The 23,459-nt window shown below is 50.2% G+C and overlaps 1 protein-coding gene across 3 annotated transcripts in view; it reads right to left on the bottom strand.

Annotated features, from left to right (window-relative positions):
- The window catches only part of LOC128702441 (serine-rich adhesin for platelets), a 405,069-nt gene that overhangs the window by 321,093 nt on the left and 60,517 nt on the right, over window positions 1-23,459 (bottom strand). Inside the window, exon 1 of one of the 3 annotated variants that reach the window (XM_070102126.1) lies at window positions 5,640-5,728. The exons of 1 other annotated variant lie outside the window; for it this stretch is intronic. The gene's annotated coding sequence lies outside the window, so the exon portion shown is untranslated. Of the gene's footprint in view, window positions 1-5,639; window positions 5,729-23,459 lie in introns of those variants that run through there. One more of the 3 variants, XM_070102125.1, reaches the window with a different exon arrangement.

A 23,459-nucleotide genomic window follows, 5' to 3' on the forward strand; every position in this document is an offset into this window, starting at 1 on the left:
AATAATAAATAATAATAATAATAAATAATAATAAATAATAAATTATTATTATTATTATTATTATGGTGGAGAGAGTGGTAGGAGTGAAGACTGGGAAACTAAATTGATGGATGTGATCAAGGGAGGAAGGTAGCGAGAGGGATCCCTGATGATGGAGGAATTAAAGGTAGGCGGGGAGAGAAGTAATGGTGGAGGAATTAAGGACAGGGAAGAATTGAAGGCGATGGAGGCATTTTTTTTATTAACACATTGGCTGTTTCTCACCGAGGTAAGATGTCCCAGCAAAGTAGAAACACTTGCATCATCATTCACTCCATCACTGTCTTGCCTGAGGCACGCTTACAATGTAGTTCAGAAACTGCAACACATCTTTCTACCCCGTCCCCCATTCAAAGTGCAGGCACTATACTTCCCACCTCCAGGGCTCAAGTCCGGCTAACCGGTTTCCCTGAATCCCTTCATAAAAGCTATTTTGCTCACACTCCAACAGCATGTCAAGTCATAAAAACCCTTTGCCTCCACTCGTTCTCTAACACTCACACACGTTTGCTGGAACTCTAAGCCCCTCGCACATAAACCCTCCTTTACCCCTTCAACCTTTCCTATTTATATTCTCTCCAATTCATTCTATTTTGTTCTATCCACTCTAAATATCCGAACCACCTCAACAACTCCTCCCCTGCAGCTCCTTCTAATCTCCAAACTACGGATTCTCTGCATAATATTCACAACACACATTGCCCTCAAACACGACATCTCCACTGCCTCCAACCTTCTCCTTGTTACAACATTCACCACACATGCTTCACACCCATATAAGAGTATTGGTACCACTATATTCTCATACGTTACCCTCTTTGCTTCCATGGATAATGTCCTTTGTCTGCGCGGACTCTTCAGTGCACCACTCACCTTTTTCCCCTCATCAATTCTATGGTTCACCTCGTCTTTCATAAACCCATCTGCTGACAAGTCAACTCCCACATATCCGAAAACATTAGCTTCCTCCACACTCCCTTCAATCTGATATCCAATCTTTCATTGCCTAAATTTATCCTAATCACCTTGCTCGTTACTATCTTTACTTTCAATTTCCTTCTTTTACACACCCTCCCAAATTCGTAACCAACCTCTGCAACTTCTCTTCAGAATCTCCCAAAAGCACAGCGTCGTCAGCAAAAAGCAACAGGGACAACATTTACTTTGTGTCAGATTCTTTATCTTGCAATGCCACACCTCTTGCAAACACCCGAGCATTCACTTCTCTTAAACCCCATTTATAAATCTATTGAACGATGGTGACATCACGCATCCCTAAGGCTTACATTTACTGGGAAATAGTCTCCCTCTCTCCTACATACCCTAACCTGAGCCTCACTATCCTCGTAAAAACTCTTAACTGCTTTCAGTAACCTACCACTTACTCCATACACTTACCACATCTGCCACATTTCTTTCCTGTCCACCCTATCATATGACTTTTCCAAGTCCACAAATACAACGAAAGCCTCTCAACCATTATCTAAATACTTGATCACCTTTATGATTCAGGGTAAACACTTGGTCTACACTCCCCCCCATCCTTCCTAAATCCTCCTTGTTCATCTGCGATCCTGCTCTCCGTCTTACTCTTAATTCTTTCAATAATAACTCGACCATACACCTCACCAGGTATACTTAACAGGCTTACTCCCTTATAATTCTGACACCGTCTTTTGTTCCTTTTGCCTTATACAAAGGAACTATGCATGCTCTCTGCCAATCCTCAAGTACCTTCTGCTCGCTCATACATTTATTAAATAAAAGCACCAACCATTCCAAAACTATATCCCCACCTGCTTTTAACATTTCTGTCTTGATTATAAAAGGAAAATTAATTAGCAGCTGGCTGATGGAACCATTTAGCGAGAGGGAGGTGGATAAGGAGGGTGGAGGAAAGAGAGGTGGATGGGAGAGGGAGATGAATGAGAAAGCTCTTGGGCAAGCATCATGGGGAAGAGGGAACCAGAAAGAATGTGAAATAGGATAGGAGCAACAGAAAGTAGGATAGGAACAATAGAAGGTAGGATAGGAACAACAAAAGGTAGGATAGGAACAACAGAAGGTAGGACAGTAACAAGAGAAGGTAGGATAGGAGCAACAGAAGGTAGCATAGGAACAATAGAAGGTAGGATAAGAACAATAGAAGGTAGGATAAGAACAATAAAAGGTAGGATAGGAAGAAGAGAAGGTAGGATAGGAAGAAGAGAAGGTAGGATAGGAAGAAGAGAAGGTAGGATAGGAACAACAGAAGGTAGGATAGGAACAACAGAAGGTAGGACAGCAAAAGAGAAGGTAGGATAGGAATAACAGAAGGTAGGATAAATAAAATAGCCTGGAGGACAGTGAAGGTGAACTATACACAACACTACCTGAGACAGTGAAGGTGAACTATACACAACACTACCTGAGACAGTGAAGGTGAACTATACACAACACTACCTGAGACAGTGAAGGTGAACTATACACAACACTACCTGAGAGACAGTGAAGGTGAACTATACACAACAGTACCTGAGAGACAGTGAAGGTGAACTATACACAACACTACCTGAGACAGTGAAGGTGAACTATACACAACACTACCTGAGACAGTGAAGGTGAACTATACACAACACTACCTGAGAGACAGTGAAGGTGAACTATACACAACACTACCTGAGAGACAGTGAAGGTGAACTATACACAACACTACCTGAGAGACAGTGAAGGTGAACTATACACAACACTACCTGAGACAGTGAAGGTGAACTATACACAACAGTACCTGAGACAGTGAAGGTGAACTATACACAACACTACCTGAGAGACAGTGAAGGTGAACTATACACAACACTACCTGAGACAGTGAAGGTGAACTATACACAACACTACCTGAGACAGTGAAGGTGAACTATACACAATACTACCTGAGACAGTGAAGGTGAACTATACACAACAGTACCTGAGAGACAGTGAAGGTGAACTATATACAACACTACCTGAGACAGTGAAGGTGAACTATACACAACAGTACCTGAGACAGTGAAGGTGAACTATATACAACACTACCTGAGACAGTGAAGGTGAACTATACACAACAGTACCTGAGACAGTGAAGGTGAACTATATACAACACTACCTGAGACAGTGAAGGTGAACTATACACAACAGTACCTGAGACAGTGAAGGTGAACTATACACAACACTACCTGAGACAGTGAAGGTGAACTATACACAACACTACCTGAGACAGTGAAGGTGAACTATACACAATACTACCTGAGACAGTGAAGGTGAACTATACACAACACTACCTGAGACAGTGAAGGTGAACTATATACAACACTACCTGAGACAGTGAAGGTGAACTATACACAACACTACCTGAGACAGTGAAGGTGAACTATACACAACACTACCTGAGACAGTGAAGGTGAACTATATACAACACTACCTGAGACAGTGAAGGTGAACTATACACAACAGTACCTGAGACAGTGAAGGTGAACTATACACAACACTACCTGAGACAGTGAAGGTGAACTATACACAACACTACCTGAGACAGTGAAGGTGAACTATACACAACACTACCTGAGACAGTGAAGGTGAACTATATACAACACTACCTGAGACAGTGAAGGTGAACTATACACAACAGTACCTGAGACAGTGAAGGTGAACTATACACAACACTACCTGAGACAGTGAAGGTGAACTATACACAACACTACCTGAGACAGTGAAGGTGAACTATACACAACACTACCTGAGACAGTGAAGGTGAACTATATACAACACTACCTGAGACAGTGAAGGTGAACTATACACAACAGTACCTGAGAGACAGTGAAGGTGAACTATACACAACACTACCTGAGACAGTGAAGGTGAACTATACACAACACTACCTGAGACAGTGAAGGTGAACTATACACAACACTACCTGAGACAGTGAAGGTGAACTATATACAACACTACCTGAGACAGTGAAGGTGAACTATACACAACAGTACCTGAGACAGTGAAGGTGAACTATACACAACACTACCTGAGACAGTGAAGGTGAACTATACACAACACTACCTGAGACAGTGAAGGTGAACTATACACAACACTACCTGAGACAGTGAAGGTGAACTATACACAACACTACCTGAGACAGTGAAGGTGAACTATACACAACACTACCTGAGACAGTGAAGGTGAACTATACACAACACTACCTGAGACAGTGAAGGTGAACTATACACAACACTACCTGAGACAGTGAAGGTGAACTATACACAACACTACCTGAGAGACAGTGAAGGTGAACTATACACAACACTACCTGAGAGACAGTGAAGGTGAACTATACACAACACTACCTGAGACAGTGAAGGTGAACTATACACAACACTACCTGAGACAGTGAAGGTGAACTATACACAACACCACCTGAGACAGTGAAGGTGAACTATACACAACACTACCTGAGACAGTGAAGGTGAACTATACACAACACTACCTGAGACAGTGAAGGTGAACTATACACAACACTACCTGAGACAGTGAAGGTGAACTATACACAACAGTACCTGAGACAGTGAAGGTGAACTATACACAATACTACCTGAGACAGTGAAGGTGAACTATACACAATACTACCTGAGACAGTGAAGGTGAACTATACACAACAGTACAAATGCAAATGCCACTGAGGCCAAGGGATTAAGGATGTATCACGTGTGATGACTCCAGGGTGATTACGCAAGGCCCAGGAGCTGATGCTCGACCTCCCCCTCTCCCCACCCCTTGAGCAAACACAGATAAACTGCAGCGCGCACCTGCATCTACACACATAAACATCAACACAAAAGCAAATACATGCATATAAAACACACATACATACGTACAAACACACGCACATCAACACAAAAGCAAATGCACACATATAAACACATACATACAGACACACATACATACAGACACACATACATACAGACGCACATACATACAAACACCCACACACAAACAAACAAACACACACACACACACACACATAGCTTTAGGAATGGTATGATAAAGCTCATGGAGCAGGAAGAGTGACTTAGTAGCGACCAGTTAAGAAGCGGGGCCAGGAGCTGTGAATTGAGTTCTGTAACCACAACTAGAAGTACACATACACACACACACACACACACACACACACACACACACACACACACACACACACACACACACACACACACACCAGCTGGCCAGACAGCTCCACAATCTAGTATAGATCAAGAGTGATGCTCTCTGACTAACTACAGCTTGCTAACTAACTCTCAGATTTACCACCAACATCCCACAATATATAACACTACCTCACTTCTGGTATGACTAACATTTAACATACGACAAATTACCTACAGTGACACTGGGAAGTGAGTTTAGTATTTCGTTGTCACGTAAGGGTAAAATTCCCGTGATAAAAGCATTTAAGTCTGACCCAGTGAATCTGTACAATATTTTCTAACAGCAACACCTCTCAGAGGACCGTGGCAATTACTCTGACACCAACGAGATCGATTTCTCTTGCGGCATCGACGCAGGCTACATGACACTCCATGAAGTAACGGGACAAAAACCTTTTCTACGTGAATCTCTCCCAGTTCCATACGTTCTTGCGGGGAGAAAATCGCGTCTTGTCTACCCGTCCACTGCTGAGTGCACACTGACTGACTGCCTGGAAAGACTGCCTCTGGAAGACCAGCTACAGTTGCCAGCGCTCGCTCAACACTTAACCCGCTATGAATACTCCGCATTTAAAGTAACTGTTACCCGAAAAAAAAATACTAATTCATGCAATCGAAGCCACAGCCAATGTCACAGCGATAGACATAGCGAGTGATGGTGACCACGAGACACTATATAGTAGTAAATAATGGTGTGAGTTTCCTGCCCTGGAAACACGCTACACAGCTGATGAACCCCAGTCTGCATTTGCTGCCTCTCCTCTCCTCAACAATTTTATTCATTTTTTTTCTATATTTTCTCTTCTGTTGACGAGCCAAAAATACAGTAGGACGAATAGGCCGCCCCTCCTCCAGTAATTACCTGCCATGGAACCGCGCCGATTTCATGACAAAGAGATTTTTCGGTGCGGAGATGGAAAGTGAGAGTGAGGGAAAGGAGGGAGAATAAAGATGAAGGTGGGAGGAAAAAGGAAGGAAAAGAGAGGGAGGACGGGAAGGAAGAAGAAAGGGTAAGGAGGCTGGGACAATTGAAAAAAAATAGAACACTGCACAAGACAGATCAAGTCTCCCCTGGTAAACCTGGCACAGTAGCAACGAAACAACACCGTAATCTAGACGCTAGTTACTGTCAAAACTAGCAGTCTCGAACCGCCTCTAACAACTTCCTCAAGTTACTGTCAAAACTAGCAGTCTCTAACCGCCTCTAACAACCTCCTCAAGCTACTGTCAAAACTAGCAGTCTCTAACAACCTCCTCAAGCTACTGTCAAAACTAGCAGTCTCTAACAACCTCCTCATGCTACTGTCAAAACTAGCAGTCTCTAACAACCTCCTCAAGCTACTGTCAAAACTAGCAGTCTCTAACAACCTCCTCATGCTACTGTCAAAACTAGCAGTCTTTAACAACCTCCTCATGCTACTGTCAAAACTAGCAGTCTCTAACAACCTCCTCAAGCTACTGTCAAAACTAGCAGTCTCTAACAACCTTCTCATGCTACTGTCAAAACTAGCATTCTCTAACAACTCTAGCCTCTCTAATAACCTCTTCAAATGGATAATAAAGGTCAAATTACCTTCAGATTACATTAACTTTTTATCCTTCTTGTACATCTTACCAAATACACTAAGATATACACAAGCTGTCTTCTTTTGCATTCCAGGTTCTGTAAGGCAGTCTAAGATTGAGCGAAATACTCTTTTTTCCTCCGGTCCTGCCCTGATGTACAACAGCTATCCTGCCCTGATGTACAACAGCTATCCTGCCCTGATGTACAGCAGCTATCCTGCCCTGATGTACAGCAGCTGTCCTGCCCTGATGTACAGCAGCTATCCTGCCCTGATGTACGGCAGCTATCCTGCCCTGATGTACAGCAGCTATCCTGCCCTGATGTACAGCAGCTATCCTGCCCTGATGTACAGCAGCTATCCTGCCCTGATGTACAACAGCTATCCTGCCCTGATGTACAGCAGCTGTCCTGCCCTGATGTACAGCAGCTATCCTGCCCTGATGTACAACAGCTATCCTGCCCTGATGTACAGCAGCTATCCTGCCCTGATGTACAGCAGCTATCCTGCCCTGATGTACAGCAGCTATCCTGCCCTGATGTACAACAGCTATCCTGCCCTGATGTACAGCAGCTATCCTGCCCTGATGTACAGCAGCTATCCTGCCCTGATGTACAGCAGCTATCCTGCCCTGATGTACAACAGCTATCCTGCCCTGATGTACAACAGCTATCCTGCCCTGATGTACAGCAGCTATCCTACCCTGATGTACAACAGCTATCCTGCCCTGATGTACAGCAGCTACCCTGCCCTGATGTACAGCAGCTATCCTGCCCTGATGTACAGCAGCTATCCTGCCCTGATGTACAGCAGCTATCCTGCCCTGATGTACAGCAGCTATCCTGCCCTGATGTACAGCAGCTATCCTGCCCTGATGTACAACAGCTATCCTGCCCTGATGTACAGCAGCTACCCTGCCCTGATGTACAGCAGCTATCCTGCCCTGATGTACAACAGCTATCCTGCCCTGATGTACAACAGCTATCCTGCCCTGATGTACAGCAGCTATCCTGCCCTGATGTACAGCAGCTATCCTGCCCTGATGTACAACAGCTATCCTGCCCTGATGTACAGCAGCTACCCTGCCCTGATGTACAGCAGCTATCCTGCCCTGATGCACAACAGCTATCCTGCCCTGATGTACAACAGCTATCCTGCCCTGATGTACAGCAGCTACCCTGCCCTGATGTACAGCAGCTATCCTGCCCTGATGTACAGCAGCTATCCTGCCCTGATGTACAACAGCTATCCTGCCCTGATGTACAGCAGCTACCCTGCCCTGATGTACAGCAGCTATCCTGCCCTGATGTACAACAGCTATCCTGCCCTGATGTACAACAGCTATCCTGCCCTGATGTACAGCAGCTACCCTGCCCTGATGTACAGCAGCTATCCTGCCCTGATGTACAGCAGCTATCCTGCCCTGATGTACAACAGCTATCCTGCCCTGATGTACAGCAGCTACCCTGCCCTGATGTACAGCAGCTATCCTGCCCTGATGTACAACAGCTACCCTGCCCTGATGTACAGCAGCTACCCTGCCCTGATGTACAGCAGCTATCCTGCCCTGATGTACAACAGCTACCCTGCCCTGATGTACAGCAGCTACCCTGCCCTGATGTACAGCAGCTATCCTGCCCTGATGTACAACAGCTATCCTGCCTGATGGGCGGTAGAAATCCTAAAGAATTAGACACGTGCAACATCTGGGTATCTTTATTTGTAGACGTTTCGGCTTTATCAATACAATTCAAGGACATAATGTGAAGACTGCAATAATCCTGCCCTGATGGGCAGTAATTGTCCTGGTCTGATGGGCAGTAGTTATCCTGGCCTGATGGGCGGTAGTTATCTTGCTCTGATGGGCAGTAGTTATCCTGGCCTGATGGGTAGTAGTTATCCTGCCCTGATGGGCGGCACTTATCCTGCCCTGATGGGCAGTACTTATCCTGCCCTGATGGACAGCAGTTATCCTGGCCTGATGGGCATTAGTTATCCTGCCCTGATGGACAGTAGTTATCCTGGCGTGATGGGCAGTAGTTATCCTGGCTTGATGGACGGCACTTATCCTGCCCTGATGGGTAGCACTTACCCGGGCCTGAGAGGTAGCACTTATCCTGCCCTGACGGCCCGGCAAAGAATTTAGGAATAATGCATTATTCTTAATGCATAATTTAAATACCATAACTGAAAGACCTGCAGCTTTTTACGGCTCTTGCGTCTTCCCCCCCCCCCTCTCTCTCTCTCTCTCTCTCACCCTTAATCTCAATATAACAGTGTGATAGAGCGTATAGCAGGTGGAAGTTTGCTCGTAAGGGGTCTAGGCTATAATTATGCAGAGCCAATTTACTTAGAAAGGGCGTGTAGGGGTGGGTGAGAGTAAAGGACTGGAGGTAGAGAGAGGGAGGAGAGTGAGAGAAGAGAGAAACTAAGAGGGAGAGGTGAGGATATGCGAGGAGAAATGCAGTGCTAGGGAATAGTATGAGTGAGGTGGGGGAACAGAGAGTGAAGGGAGAGTAGAGGGAGGGAGAAGAAAGCAGTGATAAAGAGAAGAGGGGGGAAAATGAAGGAATATAGTGACGGAGAGAAGATGGAAAGAAAAAAACACTTAGGAAGATAACAAGATGGAGGGGAGACAGGAACGCAAGATGACACAGGGAATAGTCAACGATGGGGAGAGGCAGCAGAGTGCTTGACGAGAGGCAGCAGAGTGCTTGACGAGAGGCAGCAGAGTGCTTGACGAGAGGCAGCAGAGTGCTTGACGAGAGGCAGCAGAGTGCTTGACGAGAGGCAGCAGAGTGCTTGACGAGAGGCAGCAGAGTGCTTGACGAGAGGCAGCAGAGTGCCTCACGAGAGGCAGCAGAGTGCTTGACGAGAGGCAGCAGAGTGCTTGACGAGAGGCAGCAGAGTGCTTGACGAGAGGCAGCAGAGTGCTTGACGAGAGGCAGCAGAGTGCTTGACGAGAGACAGCAGAGTGCTTGACGAGAGGCAGCAGAGTGCTTCACGAGAGGCAGCAGAGTGCTTCAAGAGAGGCAGCAGAGTGCTTGACGAGAGGCAGCAGAGTGCTTGACGAGAGGCAGCAGAGTGCTTGACGAGAGACAGCAGAGTGCTTGACGAGAGGCAGCAGAGTGCTTGACGAGAGGCAGCAGAGTGCTTGACGAGAGGCAGCAGAGTGCTTGACGAGAGGCAGCAGAGTGCTTGACGAGAGGCAGCAGAGTGCTTGACGAGAGGCAGCAGAGTGCTTCACGAGAGGCAGCAGAGTGCTTGACGAGAGGCAGCAGAGTGCTTGAAGAGAGACAGCAGAGTGCTTGACGAGAGGCAGCAGAGTGCTTGAAGAGAGACAGCAGCAGAGAGAGGCAGCAGAGTGCTTGACGAGAGGCAGCAGAGTGCTTGACGAGAGGCAGCAGAGTGCTTGACGAGAGGCAGCAGAGTGCTTGACGAGAGGCAGCAGAGTGCTTGACGAGAGGCAGCAGAGTGCTTGACGAGAGGCAGCAGAGTGCTTGACGAGAGGCAGCAGAGTGCTTGACGAGAGGCAGCAGAGTGCTTAACGAGAGGCAGCAGAGTGCTTGACGAGAGGCAGCAGAGTGCTTGACGAGAGGCAGCAGAGTGCTTGACGAGAGGCAGCAGAGTGCTTGACGAGAGGCAGCAGAGTGCTTGAAGAGAGACAGCAGAGTGCTTGACGAGAGGCAGCAGAGTGCTTGACGAGAGGCAGCAGAGTGCTTGACGAGAGGCAGCAGAGTGCTTGACGAGAGGCAGCAGAGTGCTTGACGAGAGGCAGCAGAGTGCTTGACGAGAGGCAGCAGAGTGCTTGACGAGAGGCAGCAGAGTGCTTGACGAGAGGCAGCAGAGTGCTTGACGAGAGACAGCAGAGTGCTTGACGAGAGGCAGCAGAGTGCTTGACGAGAGGCAGCAGAGTGCTTCACGAGAGGCAGCAGAGTGCTTGACGAGAGGCAGCAGAGTGCTTGACGAGAGGCAGCAGAGTGCTTGACGAGAGGCAGCAGAGTGCTTGAAGAGAGACAGCAGAGTGCTTGACGAGAGGCAGCAGAGTGCTTGACGAGAGGCAGCAGAGTGCTTGACGAGAGGCAGCAGAGTGCTTGACGAGAGGCAGCAGAGTGCTTGACGAGAGGCAGCAGAGTGCTTGAAGAGAGACAGCAGAGTGCTTGACGAGAGGCAGCAGAGTGCTTGACGAGAGGCAGCAGAGTGCTTGACGAGCGGCAGCGGAGTGCTTGACGAGAGAGAGAGTGCAGCAGAGTGCTTGACGAGAGGCAGCAGAGTGCTTGACGAGAGGCAGCAGAGTGCTTGACGAGAGGCAGCAGAGTGCTTGACGAGAGGCAGCAGAGTGCTTGACGAGAGGCAGCAGAGTGCTTGACGAGAGGCAGCAGAGTGCTTCACGAGAGGCAGCAGAGTGCTTCACGAGAGGCAGCAGAGTGCTTCACGAGAGGCAGCAGAGTGCTTGACGAGAGGCAGCAGAGTGCTTCACGAGAGGCAGCAGAGTGCTTCACGAGAGGCAGCAGAGTGCTTGACGAGAGGCAGCAGAGTGCTTGACGAGAGGCAGCAGAGTGCTTGACGAGAGGCAGCAGAGTGCTTCACGAGAGGCAGCAGAGTGCTTGACGAGAGGCAGCAGAGTGCTTGACGAGAGGCAGCAGAGTGCTTCACGAGAGGCAGCAGAGTGCTTGACGAGAGGCAGCAGAGTGCTTGACGAGAGACAGCAGAGTGCTTGACGAGAGGCAGCAGAGTGCTTGACGAGAGACAGCAGAGTGCTTCACGAGAGGCAGCAGAGTGCTTCACGAGAGGCAGCAGAGTGCTTCACGAGAGGCAGCAGAGTGCTTGACGAGAGGCAGCAGAGTGCTTGACGAGAGGCAGCAGAGTGCTTCACGAGAGGCAGCAGAGTGCAGAGAGGCAGCAGAGTGCTTCACGCGAGGCAGCAGAGTGCTTCACGAGAGGCAGCAGAGTGCTTCACGAGAGGCAGCAGAGTGCTTGAGAGTGCGAGAGGCAGCAGAGTGCTTCACGAGAGGCAGCAGAGTGCTTCACGCGAGGCAGCAGAGTCCTGGAGAGGCGAGAGGCTTCAGAGAGGCAGCAGTGCTTCACGAGAGGCAGCAGAGTGCTTCACGAGAGGCAGCAGAGTGCTTGACGAGAGGAAGCAGAGTGCTTGACGAGAGGCAGCAGAGTGCTTCAAGAGAGGCTTGAGCAGAGTGCTTCACGAGAGGCTTCAGCAGAGTGCTTCACGAGAGGCAGCAGAGTGCTTGACGAGAGGAAGCAGAGTGCTTGACGAGAGGCAGCAGAGTGCTTGAGAGGCAGCAGAGTGCTTGACGAGAGGCAGCAGAGTGCTTGAGAGGCAGCAGAGTGCTTCACGAGAGGCAGCAGTGCTTCACGAGAGGCAGCAGAGTGCTTCAGAGAGGCAGCAGAGTGCTTCGAGAGGCAGCAGAGTGCAAGAGGCTTCACGAGAGGCAGCAGAGTGCTTGAAGAGAGGCAGTAGAGTGCTTGACGAGAGGCAGCAGAGTGCTTGACGAGAGGCAGCAGAGTGCTTGACGAGAGGCAGCAGAGTGCTTGACAAGAGACAGCAGAGTGCTTCACGAGAGGCAGCAGAGTGCTTCACGAGAGGCAGCAGAGTGCTTGACGAGAGGAAGCAGAGTGCTTGACGAGAGGCAGCAGAGTGCTTCACGAGAGGCAGCAGAGTGCTTGACGAGAGGCAGCAGAGTGCTTGACGAGAGGCAGCAGAGTGCTTCACGAGAGGCAGCAGAGTGCTTGACGAGAGGCAGCAGAGTGCTTCACGAGACAGCAGAGCTTAACGAGACAGCAGAGAGCTTAACGAGAGACAGCAGAGTGCTTCACGAGAGGCAGCAGAGTGCTTGACGAGAGGCAGCAGAGTGCTTGACGAGAGGCAGCAGAGTGCTTCACGAGACAGCAGAGCTTAACGAGACAGCAGAGAGCTTAACGAGAGACAGCAGAGTGCTTAACGAAAGACAGCAGAGTGCTTAATGAGACAGCAGTGCTTAACGAGAGGCAGCAGAGTGCTTAACGAGACAGCAGAGCTTAACGAGAGACAGCAGAGTGCTTAATGAGACAGAAGTGCTTAACGACAGACAGCAGAGTCCTTAACGAGACAGCAGAGAGCTTAACGAGACAGCAGAGAGATTAACGAGAGACAGGAGAGTGATTAACAAGAGACGGAAGAGTGCTTAACGAGACAGCAGAGTGTTTAACGAGAGACAGGAGAGTGCTTAACGAGAGACAGCAGTGCTTAACGAGAGGCAGCAGAGCTTAACGAGAGACAGCAGAGAGATTAACGAGACAGCAGAGAGCTTAACGAGAGACAGCAGAGTGCTTAACGAGACAGCAGAGAGCTTAACGAGAGATAGCAGTGCTTAACAAGAGACAGCAGCGCTTAACGAGAGACAGCACAGTGCTTAACGAGAGACAGCAGAGTGCTTAACGAGAGGCAGCAGAGTGCTTAACGAGACAGCAGAGTGCTTAACGAGAGACAGCAGAGTGCTTAACGAGGGACAGAGTGCTTAACGAGGGACAGAGTGCTTAACGAGAGACAGCAGAGAGCTTAACGAGAAACAGAAGTGCTTAACGAGACAGCAGAGTGCTTAACGAGAGACAGCAGAGTGCTTAACGAGAGACAGCAGAGTGCTTAACGAGACAGCAGAGAGCTTAACGAGAAACAGCAGAGTGCCTAACGAGAAAGCAGAGCTTAACGAGAAACAGTAGAGTGCTTAACGAGACAGCAGAGTGCTTAACGAGAGACAGCAGAGAGCTTAACAAGACAGCAGAGAGGTTAACGAGAGACTGGAGAGTGCTTAACGAGAGACAACAGAGTGCTTAACGAGAGACTGGAGAGTGCTTAACGAGACAGCAGAGTGCTTAACGAGAGACAGCAGAGAGCTTAACGAGACAGCAGAGTGCTTAACGAGAGACAGCAGATTGCTTAACGAGAGACAGCAGGGTGCTTAACGAGAGACAGCAGTGCTTAACGAGACAGCAGTGCTTAACGAGAGACAGCAGAGTGCCTAACGAGACAGCAGAGTGCTTAACGAGAGGCAGCAGAGTGCTTAACGAGAGACAGCAGAGCTTAACGAGACAGCAGAGTGCTTAACGAGAGACAGCAGAGTGCTTAACGAGAAACAGCAGAGTGCTTAACGAGAGACAGCAGAGTGCTTGAGAGACAGCAGAGTGCTTAACGAGAGACAGCAGAGTGCTTAACAAGAGACAGTAGAGTACTTAACGAGAGACAGCAGAGTGCTTAACGAGACAGCAGAGTGCTTAACGAGAGAAGCAGAGTGCTTAACGAGAGACAGCAGAGTGCTTAACGAGAGACAGCAGAGTGCTTAACGAGACAGCAGAGTGCTTAACGAGAGACAACAGAGTGCTTAACGAGAGACTGGAGAGTGCTTAACGAGACAGCAGAGTGCTTAACGAGAGACAGCAGAGAGCTTAACGAGAGACAGCAGATTGCTTAACGAGAGACAGCAGGGTGCTTAACGAGAGACAGCAGTGCTTAACGAGACAGCAGTGCTTAACGAGAGACAGCAGAGTGCCTAACGAGACAGCAGAGTGCTTAACGAGAGGCAGCAGAGTGCTTAACGAGAGACAGCAGAGCTTAACGAGACAGCAGAGTGCTTAACGAGAGACAGCAGAGTGCTTAACGAGAAACAGCAGTGCTTAACGAGAGACAGCAGAGTGCTTGAGAGACAGCAGAGTGCTTAACAAGAGAAGCACAGTGCTTAACGAGAGAAGCAGAGTGCTTAACGAGACAGCAGAGTGCTTAACGAGACACAGCAGAGTGCTTAACGATAGACAGAAGAGTGCTTAACGAGAGACAGCAGAGAGCTTAACGAGAGACAGGAGAGAGGTTAACGAGAGACTGGAGAGTGCTTAACGAGACAGCAGAGTGCTTAACGAGAGACTGGAGAGTGCTTAAAGAGACAGCAGAGTGCTTAACGAGACTGGAGAGTGCTTAACGAGAGACAGCAGAGTGCTTAACAAGAGACAGTAGAGTACTTAACGAGAGACAGCAGAGTGCTTAACGAGACAGCAGAGTGCTTAACGAGAGAAGCAGAGTGCTTAACGAGAGACAGCAGAGTGCTTAACGAGAGACAGCAGAGTGCTTAACGAGACAGCAGAGTGCTTAACGAGAGGCAGCAAAGTGCTTAACGAGAGACAGCAGAGCTTAACGAGACAGCAGAGTGCTTAACGAGAGACAGCAGAGTGCTTAACGAGAGAAGCAGAGTGCTTAACGAGAAGCAGTGTGCTTAACGAGAGACAGCAGAGTGCTTAACGAGAGACAGCAGAGTGCTTAACGAGACAGAAGAGTGCTTAACGAGACAGCAGTGCTTAACGAGAGACAGCAGAGTGCTTAACGAGACAGCAGAGAGCTTAACGAGACACAGCAGAGGTTAACGAAAGACTGGAGAGCGCTTAACGAGAGACAGGAGAGTGCTTAACGAGAGACAGCAGTGCTTAAGGAGAGAAGCAGAGTGCTTAACGAGAGACAGCAGAGTGCTTAACGAGAGACAGCAGAGTGCTTAACGAGACAGCAGAGTGCTTAATGTGAGACAGCAGAGTGCTTAACGTGAGACAGCAGAGTGCTTAACGAGAGACAGCAGAATGCTTAACGAGAGACAGCAGAGTGCTTAATGAGAGACAGCAGAGTGCTTAACGTGAGACAGCAGAGTGCTTAACGTGAGACAGCAGAGTGCTTAACGTGAGACAGCAGTGTTTAACGAGACAGCAGAGTGCTTAATGAGAGACAGTAGAGTGCTTAACGAGAGACAGCAGTGCTTAACGTGAGACAGCAGAGTGCTTAACGAGAGACAGTAGAGTGCTTAACGAGACAGCAGAGAGCTTAACGAGAGACAGTAGAGTGCTTAACGAGACAGCAGAGAGCTTAACGAGAGACAGCAGAGTGCTTAACGAGACAGCAGAGTGCTTAACGAGAGACAGCAGAGTGCTTAACGAGACACAGCAGAGTGCTTAACGAGAGACAGCAGTGCTTAACGAGAGACAGCAGAGTGCTTAACGAGAGACAGCAGAGTGCTTAACGAGAGACAGCAGAGTGCTTAACGAGACACAGCAGAGTGCTTAACGAGAGACAGCAGAGTGCTTAACGAGAGACAGCAGTGCTTAACGAGAGACAGCAGAGTGCTTAACGAGAGACAGCAGAGTGCTTAACGAGAGACAGCAGAGTGCTTAACGAGACACAGCAGAGTGCTTAACGAGAGACAGCAGAGTGCTAAACGAGAGACAGCAGTGCTTAACGAGAGACAGCAGAGTGCTTAACGAGAGACAGCAGAGTGCTTAACGAGAGACAGCAGTGCTTAACGAGAGACAGCAGAGTGCTTAACGAGAGACAGCAGAGTGCTTAACGAGACAGCAGAGTGCAAGAAAGCTTCTTGTAATAAGGAATCCTACTTCTCGTTTATTCTCCGCGGAGTAAAATAAGCAAGAAAATAAATGTATAATAACGAAAGAAACGAAATTAATGAGCACACACATACAACTTTGTAAATAAAGAATTGAAATATAAAGAAGGAAAGAACACAGAAGACACGGAGCCTAGCAGGGGAAAATGGAGCCTAGCAGGGGAAAATGGAGCCTAGCAGGGGAAAATGGAGCCTAGCAGGGGAAAATGGAGCCTAGCAGGGGAAAATGGAGCCTAGCAGGGGAAAATGGAGCCTAGCAGGGGAAAATGTAACCTAGCAGGGGAAAATGGAACCTAGCAGGGGAAAATGGAACCTAGCAGGGGAAAGTGGAACCTAGCAGTGGAAAATGGAACCTAACAGGGGAAAATGGAACCTAGCAGTGGAAAATGGAACCTAGCAGGGGAAAATGGAACCTAGCAGGGGAAAGTGGAACCTAGCAGTGGAAAATGGAACCTAACAGGGGAAAATGGAACCTAGCAGTGGAAAATGGAACCTAGCAGGGGAAAATGGAACCTAGCAGGGGAAAGTGGAACCTAGCAGTGGAAAATGGAACCTAACAGGGGAAAATGGAACCTAGCAGGGAAAAATGGAGCCTATCAGGGGAAAGTGGAACCTAGCAGGGGAAAATGGAACCTAGCAGGGGAAATGGAACCTAGCAGGGGAAAATGGAACCTAGCAGGGGGAAAATGGAACCTAGCAGGGGAAAATGGAGCCTAGCAGGGGAAAATGGAGCCTAGCAGGGGAAAATGGAACCTAGCAGGGGGAAAATGGAACCTAGCAGGGGAAAATGGAGCCTAGCAGGGGAAAAAAGAGCCTAGCAGGGGAAAATAGAACCTAGCAGGGGAAAATGGAACCTAGCAGGGGAAAATGGAACCTAGCAGGGGAAAATGGAGCCTAGCAGGGGAAAATGGAACCTAGCAGGGGAAAATAGAGCCTAGCAGGGGAAAATGGAACCTAAAAGGGGAAAATGGAACCTAGCAGGGGAAAATGAAACCTAGGAGGGGAAAATGGAACCTAGCAGGGGAAAATGGAACCTAGCAGTGGAAAATGGAGCCTAGCAGGGGAAAATGGAAGCTAGCAGGGGAAAATAGAGCCTAGCAGGGGAAAATGGAACCTAAAAGGGGAAAATGGAACCTAGCAGGGGAAAATGAAACCTAGGAGGGGAAAATGGAACCTAGGAGGGGAAAATGGAACCTAGGAGGGGAAAATGGAACCTAGCAAGGGAAAATGGAGCCTAGCAGGGGAAAATGGAACCTAGCAGGGGAAAATGGAACCTAGCAGGGGAAAATGGAACCTAGCAGGGGAAAATGGAACCTAGCAGAAGAAAATGGAACCTAGCAGGGGAAATGGAACCTAGCAGGGGAAAATGGAGCCTAGCAGGGGAAAATTGAGCCTAGCAGCGGAAAATGGAACCTAGCAGGGGAAATGGAACCTAGCAAAGGAAAATGGAATCTAGCAGGGGAAAAATGGAACCTAGCAGGGGAAAATGGAGCCTAGGAGAGTAAAACGAGCAGCAGTAACGGGAAACCTCAAGTGGAACATCCCAGACGTACCAGCCTCCTCACACATGCAAAGAATTTCCTAAAATATCAAAGCGTTATTATTTTTATTATTATTATTATTATTATTATTACTATTCTTATTGTTTTTTTATTTTCACACTGGCCGATTCCCACCAAGGCAGGGTGGCCCGAAAAAGAAAAACTTTCACCATCATTCACTCCATCACTGTCTTGCCAGAAGGGTGCTTTACACTACAGTTTTTAAACTGCAACATTAACACCCCTCCTTCAGAGTGCAGGCACTGTACTTCCCATCTCCAGGACTCAAGTCCGGCCTGCCGGTTTCCCTGAACCCCTTCATAAATGTTACTTTGCTCACACTCCAACAGCACATCAAGTATTAAAAACCATTTGTCTCCATTCACTCCTATCAAACACGCTCACGCATGCCTGCTGGAAGTCCAAGCCCCTCGCACACAAAACCTCCTTTACCCCCTCTCTCCAACCTTTCCTAGGCCGACCCCTACCCCGCCTTCCTTCCACTACAGACTGATACACTCTTGAAGTCATTCTGTTTCGCTCCATTCTCTCTACATGTCCGAACCACCTCAACAACCCTTCCTCAGCCCTCTGGACAACAGTTTTGGTAATCCCGCACCTCCTCCTAACTTCCAAACTACGAATTCTCTGCATTATATTCACACCACACATTGCCCTCAGACATGACATCTCCACTGCCTCCAGCCTTCTCCTCGCTGCAACATTCATCGCCCATGCTTCACACCCATATAAGAGCGTTGGTAAAACTATACTCTCATACATTCCCCTCTTTGCCTCCAAGGACAAAGTTCTTTGTCTCCACAGACTCCTAAGTGCACCACTCACTCTTTTTCCCTCATCAATTCTATGATTCACCTCATCTTTCATCACCTAATATTTTTGTTATCCTCATAACCTTACTCTTTCCTGTATTCACCTTTAATTTTCTTCTTTTACACACCCTACCAAATTCATCCACCAATCTCTGCAACTTCTCTTCAGAATCTATTGTTATTATTGTTATTATTATTATATATATACAGCACCTGGGGAATGGACCACGTGCAGCAGCATGCACGACCTGTGGACCACGTGCAGCAGCATGCACGACCTGTGGACCACGTGCAGCAGCATGCACGACCTGTGGACCACGTGCAGCAGCATGCACGACCTGTGGACCACGTGCAGCAGCATGCACGACCTGTGGACCACGTGCAGCAGCATGCACGACCTGTGGACCACGTGCAGCAGCATGCACGACCTGTGGACCACGTGCAGCAGCATGCACGACCTGTGGACCACGTGCAGCAGCATGCACGACCTGTGGACCACGCGCAGCAGCATGCACGACCTGTGGACCACGTGCAGCAGCATGCACGACCTGTGGACCACGTGCAGCAGCATGCACGACCTGTGGACCACGTGCAGCAGCATGCACGACCTGTGGACCACGTGCAGCAGCATGCACGACCTGTGGACCACGCGCAGCAGCATGCACGACCTGTGGACCACGTGCAGCAGCATGCACGACCTGTGGACCACGTGCAGCAGCATGCACGACCTGTGGACCACGCGCAGCAGCATGCACGACCTGTGGACCACGTGCAGCAGCATGCACGACCTGTGGACCACGTGCAGCAGCATGCACGACCTGTGGACCACGTGCAGCACCATGCACGACCTGTGGACCACGTGCAGCAGCATGCACGACCTGTGGACCACGCGCAGCAGCATGCACGACCTGTGGACCACGTGCAGCAGCATGCACGACCTGTGGACCACGCGCAGCAGCATGCACGACCTGTGGACCACGTGCAGCAGCATGCACGACCTGTGGACCACGTGCAGCAGCATGCACGACCTGTGGACCACGTACAGCAGCATGCACGACCTGTGGACCACGCACAGCAGCATGCACGACCTGTGGACCAAGCGCAGCATCATGCACGACCTGTGGACCACGTGCAGCAGTATGCACGACCTGTGGACCACGTGCAGCAGCATGCACGACCTGTTGACCACGTGCAGCATCATGCACGACCTGTGGACCACGTGAAGCAGTACGCACGACCTGTGGACCACGTGCAGCAGCAGCGCGACCTGTGGACCACGCGCAGCAGCATGCACGACCTGTGGACCACGTGCAGCAGTATGCACGGCCTGTGGACCACGTGCAGCAGCATGCACGACCTGTGGACCACGTGCAGCAGCATGGGCGACCTGTGGACTACGTGCAGCAGCATGCGCGACCTGTGGACCACATGCAACAGCATGCACGACCTGTGGACCAAGTGCAGCAGCATGCACGACCTGTGGACCACGTGCAGCAGCATGCACGACCTGTGGACCACGTACAGCAGCATGCACAACCTGTGGACCACGTACAGCAGCATGCACAACCTGTGGACCACGTACAGCAGCATGCACGACCTGTGGACCACGTACAGCAGCATGCACGACCTGTGGACCACGTACAGCAGCATACACGACCTGTGGACCACGTACAGCAGCATTCACAACCTGTGGACCACGTACAGCAGCATGCACGACCTGTGGACCAAGCGCAGCATCATGCACGACCTGTGGACCACGTGCAGCAGTATGCACGACCTGTGGACCACGTGCAGCAGCATGCACGACCTGTTGACCACGTGCAGCATCATGCACGACCTGTGGACCACGTGAAGCAGTACGCACGACCTGTGGACCACGTGCAGCAGCATGCGCGACCTGTGGACCACGCGCAGCAGCATGCACGACCTGTGGACCACGTGCAGCAGTATGCACGGCCTGTGGACCACGTGCAGCAGCATGCACGACCTGTGGACCACGTGCAGCAGCATGCACGACCTGTGGACGACGTGCAGCAGCATGGGCGACCTGTGGACGACGTGCAGCAGCATGCGCGACCTGTGGACCACGTGCAGCAGCATGCACGACCTGTGGATCACGTGCAGCAGTATGCGCGACCTGTGGACCACGCGCAGCAGCATGCACGACCTGTGGACCACATGCAGCAGTATGCACGGCCTGTGGACCACGTGCAGCAGCATGCACGACCTGTGGACCACGTTCAGCAGCATGTGCGACCTGTGGACGGCGTGCAGCAGCATGCACGACCTGTGGACGACGTGCAGCAGCATGCGCGACCTGTGGACCACTCGCAGCAGCATGCACGACCTGTGGACCACGTGCAGCAGCATGCACGACCTGTGGACCACGTACAGCAGCATGCACAACCTATGGACCACGTACAGCAGCATGCACAACCTGTGGACCACGTACAGCAGCATGCACGACCTGTGGACCACGTACAGCAGCATGCACGACCTGTGGACCACGTACAGCAGCATGCACGACCTGTGCACCACGTACAGCAGCATGCACCTGTGGACCACGTACAGCAGCATGCACGACCTGTGGACCACGTACAGCAGCATGCACGACCTGTGGACCACGCACAGCAGCATGCACGACCTGTGGACCAAGCGCAGCATCATGCACGACCTGTGGACCACGTGCAGCAGTATGCACGACCTGTGGACCACGTGCAGCAGCATGCACGACCTGTTGACCACGAGCAGCATCATGCACGACCTGTGGACCACGTGAAGCAGTACCCACGACCTGTGGACCACGTGCAGCAGCATGCGCGACCTGTGGACCACGCGCAGCAGCATGCACGACCTGTGGACCACGTGCAGCAGTATGCACGGCCTGTGGACCACGTGCAGCAGCATGCACGACCTGTGGACCACGTGCAGCAGCATGCACGACCTGTGGACCACGTGCAGCAGCATGGGCGACCTGTGGACCAAGTGCACCAGCATGCGCGACCTGTGGACCACGTGCAGCAGCATGCACGACCTGTGGATCACGTGCAGCAGTATGCGCGACCTGTGGACCACGCGCAGCAGCATGCACGACCTGTGGACGACGTGCAGCAGCATGCGCGACCTGTGGACCACGCGCAGCAGCATGCACGACCTGTGGACCACGTGCAGCAGTATGCACGGCCTGTGGACCACGTGCAGCAGCATGCACGACCTGTGGACCACGTTCAGCAGCATGCGCGACCTGTGGACGGCGTGCAGCAGCATGCACGACCTGTGGACGACGTGCAGCAGCATGCGCGACCTGTGGACCACGCGCAGCAGCATGCACGACCTGTGGACCACGTGCAGCAGTATGCACGGCCTGTGGACCACGTGCAGCAGCATGCACGACCTGTGGACCACGTGCAGCAGCATGCACGACCTGTGGACCACGTGCAGCAGCATGCGCGACCTGTGGACCACGTGCAGCAACATACACGTACTATTATATATATAAACAGCGCCTGGGGAATGGACCACGTACAGCAGCATGCACGACCTGTGGACCACGTACAGCAGCATGCACAACCTATGGACCACGTACAGCAGGATGCACAACCTATGGACCACGTACAGCAGCATGCACCTGTGGACCACGTACAGCAGCATGCACCTGTGGACCACGTACAGCAGCATGCACCTGTGGACCACGTACAGCAGCATGCACGACCTGTGGACCACGTACAGCAGCATGCACGACCTACAAACACCTTGTATTTCCTCAGCGCTCCCGTTAAGTCCAACGTAAGCTTCTTTGAAAAGGAATTTCACGCTCTTAACTGCAGTCTTGCACAGACTTCTCGCTCTCTCTCTCTCTCTCATAGTCTTGCGCAGACTTCTCGCTCTCTCTCTCTCTCTCATAGTCTTGCGCAGACTTCTCGCTCTCTCTCTCTCCAGTCTTGCGCAGACTTCTCGCTCTCTCTCTCTCACAGTCTTGCACAGACTTCTCGCTCTCTTTCTCTCTCTCAGTCTTGCACAGACTTCTAGTTCTCTCTCTCTCTCATAGTCTTGCGCAGACTTCTCGCTCTCTCTCTCTCCAGTCTTGCGCAGACTTCTCGCTCTCTCTCTCTCACAGTCTTGCACAGACTTCTCGCTCTCTTTTCTCTCTCTCAGTCTTGCACAGACTTCTCGCTCTCTCTCTCCCTCACAGAATTGCGCAGACTTCTCGTTCTCTCTCTCTCTCACACAGTCTTGCGCAGACTTCTCGCTCTCTCTCTCACAGTCTTGCACAGACTTTTTTTTTTTTTTACACAGGGTTTGACAAGGTTAAGGATCCCTAGCTTTATTGACAGCTATTTACAGGTTAAGGATTCCTAACTTTATTGGCAAGCTAAGAGCTGTTACCTACATCAGCTCATTTGAAAGCATTTTTATTGTTATGAGACATACAAGTAGGAAACAGGATGAAGTTGGAGCCATCTGTGGACCAGCATTTTCATTTGATCAACTGACCTTATCTCGTTGACATCATTATCCTGTACGAATGTGTTCCATACTCGAGTCATCCTGGGTATGTATGATCTCAGATGGAGTGATGTTCTGGAGAAGGGTACAGCCAGAGTGAAGTTGCTGCTTTCTGCCCGTCTTGTGGCATAAAAGCTTGTTTCACGCTGTCCTCGAAGTGGATCCAAGTGTGGTATTTTGACAATATTGGCTTTGTACATAACAGTAAGGCCACCCACATCCCTCCTATGTTGAAGGCTCTGCTGAAATGACAGATCTATCCAGGATGGGTCCAGGCGAGAGATGAGACGTCTTGCTCTGTTCTCTACTCTGTCAAGCAGTCGCAGATGAGAGGGGGGGCTCT

The sequence above is a fragment of the Cherax quadricarinatus genome, chromosome 80, assembly GCF_038502225.1.
Source record: "Cherax quadricarinatus isolate ZL_2023a chromosome 80, ASM3850222v1, whole genome shotgun sequence".
NCBI classification, from domain to species: Eukaryota; Metazoa; Arthropoda; class Malacostraca; order Decapoda; family Parastacidae; genus Cherax; species Cherax quadricarinatus.